Genomic DNA, 7,499 nt, shown 5'->3' on the forward strand with positions numbered 1-7,499 from the left:
CTATAATCAGTGTCACCATCAGATCCCTTATTCTAGTTTAACTTGTGTCACCATCAGCTCCCTCATTCTAGTATAGCTAGTGTTACCATCAGCTTCTTCATGTTGGTATAATAAAATATATTACCTGCAACTGAAGGAGATTGGGGTATCTCAGTCGAGGGCTTAGATCCTGTAATATAGTCCCAGCCGAGGTGTTGGTATGCTAAACATTCTAGATTTGAACTGCTTCTTAGGAAGACACAAGTACATGTACTTAAAACCTAACAAATTTCTAAAAAAATAAGCCTATCACACAGGAAAACTTAGGAACAAAAGCAAAAGTAAATGAATTCACAGACAATGTCATGTAATATGTCTTACCACATTATTGAAAAACATGAAATGAAATGACAAACCACAAATAAATAATATAAATATCTTTATTTTAAAAACTAGAATTTCAAACTCCAGATATCCATAACATATACATGGTGTATGCAAACTATTTATACAAATTTCTGAATTTGCAAGACAAGTTAACATATTTATGACTAGAAACTTGTTTCCTTCAATCATCACATATAAGTTCTGCAAGTAGGATTTCTTGAGATATATGAAATAACTAATACCCATATCAATTACACAAACTGATATACCTGTAAGATATCAGTAAGTTCTGATTACCACTCTTTATAATGTACATGTATTACCTGTATTGTACATTCTATACAAATTCATTCATAAACCCTATCTTGTGTTTCATAGGTTGACATCTTTTTATAAAAAATACCTTTGAGAGGTAATTGTAAAATGAAAAAAATCTATTAAAGAAAAAGAGTTCCTTCTAAAATGGGCATTATTCAATGAAAATAAGTTGCTCTCGAGCCTCAGAGCATTTATATAACTTTTCTCTGCTTCAAACACCAGATTGTTTCCTCAAAATAAGAAAATATCATACTGAACATTTAACTGTTTTCAAATTCACAGAACAAATATTTTATGAGCACATCTATTTACTGAAGCATTTATGTTTGAAATACTTGAAATAGGAGGAATTAATTACATTGTAGGAAACTGACTCATGATAATGGTTGAAAAATTGTAGCATCTAAAAGGTAAATGTACATAAAAAAAAGAAAAAAAAAAGAAAATGAAGACATAACCAGGACTACCTGTGGTAATTTAAGATAATTCTGAAATGATTGTAAATCACAATTTTTTTTGTAAATGTTTTCTTCTGGGTGATTGCCATTTAAATATATTTGTGAACAGTTGAATTCATGAAAGGAACAATTTGAGATGCAAATGTAGGATTACATATGTTCTCTTATTTTGAGAATGAAATAGAAAATATGCAAGTTTCAAAAATATGTTAGACGTTAGTACTATAGCTATATCTATGAAAGGAACATCATAATTGCCAGGGGAAAGTTTATTGGTTTAAAAGCCTGTGAACAGCCAGTGTCACACAAGGTCTCTTTGTATAGTGACTACCATCCTAAACATCATGCTGGAGGCATGCTGCATGCTTCCCAGAGCATTCAGAGCAAACTGTCTTACTGAAGGACACAATAGAATTCCACTGGATGGTCAGTGATCTCAGCTTCTCAAGAAACACAAACCATTGAAAATCAACAAACTATCAGATTCCAGCAAAATCAATGAAGCAAGGACTTATGTAAATGAAGTCATCACATTAATCTTTGTACCTGTTTACCTGCCGTCATTAAATAACAAATAAAAACAGTATTTTGGCATCATAAATATACCACAGCTACTGATACTAGCATTTACCGGTAACAAGATTCCAGTGGCACCCACAATTCAATGATCTTCATCAGTCCTATGCAAGACCGATTTTTTTCCTTTCTTTTCCCTTTTCCTCTTTTAAATCATTTGATAACAAGGGAACCCTTTATATAAAATCTAAGAAAGACCTAACAATAACTGGAAAATAGTGAAAACAGACTTCAACTGTCAAAATCCAAGATGATCTCTGGTTAGCCATTTTATTTCTCCACCAGTAGCATAGCATTATAATTAGCTTAAAGATGGACAATGGATGCAGGACAATATGAATAGCACATCATCTGATGATGGTAGACTAAATATCAAGTTAAAAGAAAAAAACACTGTAATATTAATTAATAATACTGAAAAAGTGTTGTAAACTTGAAATACAGGATTTAAGAAAAATTTCTCAACATAAGTATAACTAAACTGCCAACTCTTAAATTAAAGAAGGCAGATTTTCAACGAGATATGGACGGATTCTAGCAAAATATAACCAGATACGATAATCATGAATAAAGCATTTACCAAGTGTATAAATATGTTCATGGCTGTATTAGAATACACCTAATTACTCAATACAGCACTAATTTCACGTGGTCATTTTCATCAAAAACCTTTCAATCTTAACAGTGAAGTGCACTATTTCTTATGGTTTTCAGCCAATGAGGACTTCTCTAATGTGCACATTAAGGGGTCGATGAATCAGTCTGTAGTAACTGCTGTTTCCTGGAACCTTACAATTCTAAAATAGTAAAAGGTTTAGTTAATGTTCCGCAGCAATCTTAATTTTTTACTTTTCATAATGACGGGACAATAATGGGATAAAACTGATTATCTCCCTGATCTTTTAACCTCATCTGATGCAATGATTGCTTATAATCTGAAATACTCAATCTTCTGTACAAAATTCATGTGATAAAGATGCCATTTGCCAATGATATTCATTTTTATATAATTTACAAGTGATCTATGAATATTGAACACACAGCCAGCTGAGTATGTATTCAATTAACTATACAGCCAAAAGCCCTACCCAATTTTAACCAATAATCAATTGCAGATTAAACCAATTTCCCACCATGAACTTTTCATGAAAATACGTGAGGGATTATATCTTTGAATTCATATAGTTTGACTTCAATTAAGCTTGTGCAATCGAATGATTTGAACCTGCAGCCATGTAGGTCTTTGAATATAGTAACAAATGCAGTGAGTTAGATTTTTATCCAAAGACAATAAAAGAGTTACATTTTTTTTTAGAAAAAATAAGTCCTACTGAAGTAAAAAAAATCAATTACATATTCACTACATTTGATTATAAAAAGAAAATCACTTTTAGTAATCACACTGAAAACATTTACAACAAAGATCAACTTATATATTATCTAACAATTCCATGATCCAAAATAACATCTGTATTTTGAAAAAAATCTGTTTTCTTTATTCTCCATTTCAAATGGTGTAAAATATAAACTTTGGAAAATCTTTCCATGCAGTTTTGGTTTGTTATTCCCAAACCATTTACATTTGTAATGTACAAAACCATAAGAATATAATATCTACATAACATATCTATAACCATTATGTTGTGTCAACCTGTGTCAGGGTCAATCACACTCATAATATCTAGAACCATTATGTTGTGTCAACCTGTGTCGGGGTCAATCACACTCATAATATCTATAACCATTATGTTGTGTCAACCTGTGTCGGGGTCAATCACACTCATAATATCTATAACCATTATGTTGTGTCAACCTGTGTCGGGGTCAATCACACTCATAATATCTATAACCATCATGTTGTGTCAACCTGTGTCGGGGTCAATCACACTCATAGTATCTATAACCATTATGTTGTGTCAACCTGTGTCGTGGTCAATCACACTCATAATATCTATAACCATTATGTTGTGTCAACCTGTGTCGGGGTCAATCACACTCATAATATCTATAACCATTATGTTGTGTCAACCTGTGTCGGGGTCAATCACACTCATAATATCTATAACCATTATGTTGTGTCAACCTGTGTCGGGGTCAATCACACTCATAATATCTATAACCATTATGTTGTGTCAACCTGTGTCGGGGTCAATCACACTCATAATATCTATAACCATTATGTTGTGTCAACCTGTGTCGGGGTCAATCACACTCATAATATCTATAACCATTATACTGATATGTCAACGTGGGTGGGCAATGTCATACTATCTATAACCATTATATTTATGTGTCAATCTGTGTGGGCAATCAGTCATAATATCTACAACCATTATACTGATATGTCATTGTGTGTGGGCAATCAGTCATAATATCTATAACCATTATACTGACATGTCAATATGTGTGGGCAATCAGTCATAATATCTATAACCATTATACTGATGTGTCAATCTGTGTGGGCAATCGGTCATAATATCTATAACCATTATACTGATGTGTCATTATGTGTGGGCAATCAGTCATAATATCTATAACCATTATACTGATATGTCAACGTGGGTGGGCAATGTCATACTATCTATAACCATTATACTGATATGTCAATCTGTGTGGGCAATCGGTCATAATATCTATAACCATTATACTGATGTTTCATTATGTGTGGGCAATCAGTCATAATATCTATAACCATTATACTGACATGTCAATATGTGTGGGCAATCAGTCATAATATCTATAACCATTATACTGATGTGTCAATCTGTGTGGGCAATCAGTCATAATATCTATAACCATTATATTTATGTGTCAATCTGTGTGGGCAATTAGTCATAATATATGTAACCATTCTATTGATGTGTCAATCTGTGTGGGTAATCAGTTATAATATCTATAACCATTATACTGATGTCTTGATCTGTCTCAGTAATCAGTTATAACCATTATACTGATGTCTTGATCTGTCTGAGTAATCAGTTATAACCATTATACTGATGTCTTGATCTGTCTGAGTAATCAGTTATAACCATTATACTGATGTCTTGATCTGTCTCAGTAATCAGTTATAACCATTATACTGATGTCTTGATCTGTCTCAGTAATCAGTTATAACCATTATACTGATGTCTTGATCTGTCTCAGTAATCAGTTATAACCATTATACTGATGTGTTATCTTTATGTCAATTTCAATTTTTTTTCAAGAGACTGATCATCTACATTTTATAAGTTGATAAAACTTCAATTATTGACAGCCCTGAAGAATGGGATTTGAGTTTTACCTGTGTACCCCATTTTCCACATCTTTCTTAGCCTGTTGATGAAAACTTCTTTCTCCCTAACACCTTACCTGGCAATGCCTTTCTATAGAGTATGCACCCAAGTGAGGAAAGTTGTCTAAAAAACTAGCGTTTGAATATACAGCACATAACACTACCAAGCATATTCAAGTCTGGAAAACAATTATGCCCTGACCAAACAAACTATTCTCTATATTGAAATCTAAACCAATGTCCTTGACCTTGGTGTCAGTGTCGTCAAAATGACCAATGTTTAAGTGACTAGTAATGGTTGATATTACGTTTTATAAAACCAAACCTTAACACAATAAGCACTGTAAAGGGCTGACGGTTCATTGTAGGAGTTTGAAATATCAGGTTTAGTTTAGGAATTCTTTCACAACAAGAAAATATGAACAGGTGGGATAGAGTGTCTTGTCAAAATAGGTACACAATATATATTAGTGACTATTCTTTTAATCAGAATGTCAAAGGAATAGAGCAGAGCACTAGAAATACTTAGCACTTGACGTAGACATAAAACAAGGAATTGGTACTGGAAAATAAACATATAAATACATAAAAACAATGAATCACCTAACTTAATCACTACCACAGAAAAACTGAAAATATCGCATTAAAAGTGAGTTCAATATTGTGAAATTAGGAGCAAAAAATTGTTGTATAATTCTGTTAAGAAAATAAATTTTTTGACAGGTTGACAATAAATATCAGGAATGTTTGAAATGATGTCAGGTTTGGAGAGTTGACAAATGTTTTACTGCGAACATAGATATTTTTATGAAAACATTCATTTAAAAGTTGGACTTTTAATGTTTAGTCATTTAGAACATAAAAAAGGGGGCTCTAGCTTTTTATGTTGGAGGAAGACATCTGAGATGTAATTCTGTTTCCTTCTCATGTTATTAAAATGTTTAGTATATGATGTGAGAAAAGTATCACAGTGTTGACCATGTCTTGATTTCATACCCAATTTAATTACAAGATTGGCCATATTTGGCCTATTAGTGCTCTGTAAGATGATATATAAGACATGAAAAACTTACATAACTAATTACAAAAATGAAAACTTCCATGTAAAATCTGTTAAGACATGGAGCTTTAGCAGAAAAATATTACTTATTGGTTCAGAATATGGAGTGGAGTTGACCCCTTTTGCAGGCATTCCAAAATAGGGTGGGTCAGGTGTACTTATTTAGTTGAATATGGTTCATGTATTATTTTGTTCCATTTCAATGAAAGACTAATGGTGTGCATTAATCTGTATATTATCAACATGATGTCATTTAGAATTCTGTTATTTCTCAATGCCTTACATTTGTACAGAAATGTAGGAGTCTCTGATTTCTATTAAAATACATTGTATGAAACGATGTACTTTACAAGGTTAGGTCTCAGTGGAGGATCCATTATTCTTGGAAGAAAACAGTAGGAATACACAGAAACTGTATCAGAAAGGTTTGACTGTACATAGAACGGACAGATAGGGAAACACATATCACAGCAGGGAAATCCAAAACACAATATTATCATGATTTCATAGTATTTGGAGAAATTTTGCTAATTACTTATAACATCAATACCAAACATTCAACTTTAACATGAGCATAATAAAAGGTATGTAGCAAGCATGTCAATGTCCATTTGGGAATCACATTGAAAATATGAATACATTTGTAACTATCTCATACATCACAATATTGAAAGTGGAGCTAGCTCAATCTTTCATGTGTGGAATGTGGTGAGGAATACAGGACGAATTTAAAAAATGAAATAAAATAGTTGAAAAGGTTGGTCAGTAATGCTTGGACAAGCAATTTTTTCAAATTATTTCAAGATGAATCTAGACACTGTAACTTTGACTTGAATGCATGACAATGCTTTGCAAATGACATTAAGAAAAAATTGTCAAAAATACTTGTACATGATTTAAGCAATCAAACAGTTGAAACACACAACAAATATTTATATTTTGAGTATGCATGGATCAAATGGATTTATAGCAGACTTATAATGTTATAATTTCAAAAAAGTGAAATTCATTTACGAGTAAAGACCTAAAAGATGGCTAAGAAAAGTGTAAAGAGAAAAAAAATAATAATAAAAATATGGAGAAATAATAAAGATTTTTAAAAATGCTTTTAATTCAATAAATCATGTGTTTGTTTGCACATGTGTTGATAGTATTGATATCTTATGAAGTACACTATGTCCACATCTTATCAACTATGTATAACAATGTTCAAATCATTCTGGCATTATCTATATCACAAAACATAGCAGAAAAGTTGACTCAATCATGGACATTTGCATGTATATATGTACAGAACAAAATAGGCATTTTGTTTTCATCACAGATCACATAATCACGAAATTGACATAAAAATCAAAACAAAACAGTAAACCTTTATTTTTTTCTCTGTTACTGTAGTTATTCTAAAAGCTATCAAAACAACAATGGAAAATTCATCTGATAAAAC

This window comes from Ylistrum balloti, unplaced genomic scaffold, assembly GCF_031769215.1.
Source record: "Ylistrum balloti isolate Yb309-2 unplaced genomic scaffold, AGI_CSIRO_Ybal_v1 Utg369716, whole genome shotgun sequence".
Classification (NCBI taxonomy): domain Eukaryota; kingdom Metazoa; phylum Mollusca; class Bivalvia; order Pectinida; family Pectinidae; genus Ylistrum; species Ylistrum balloti.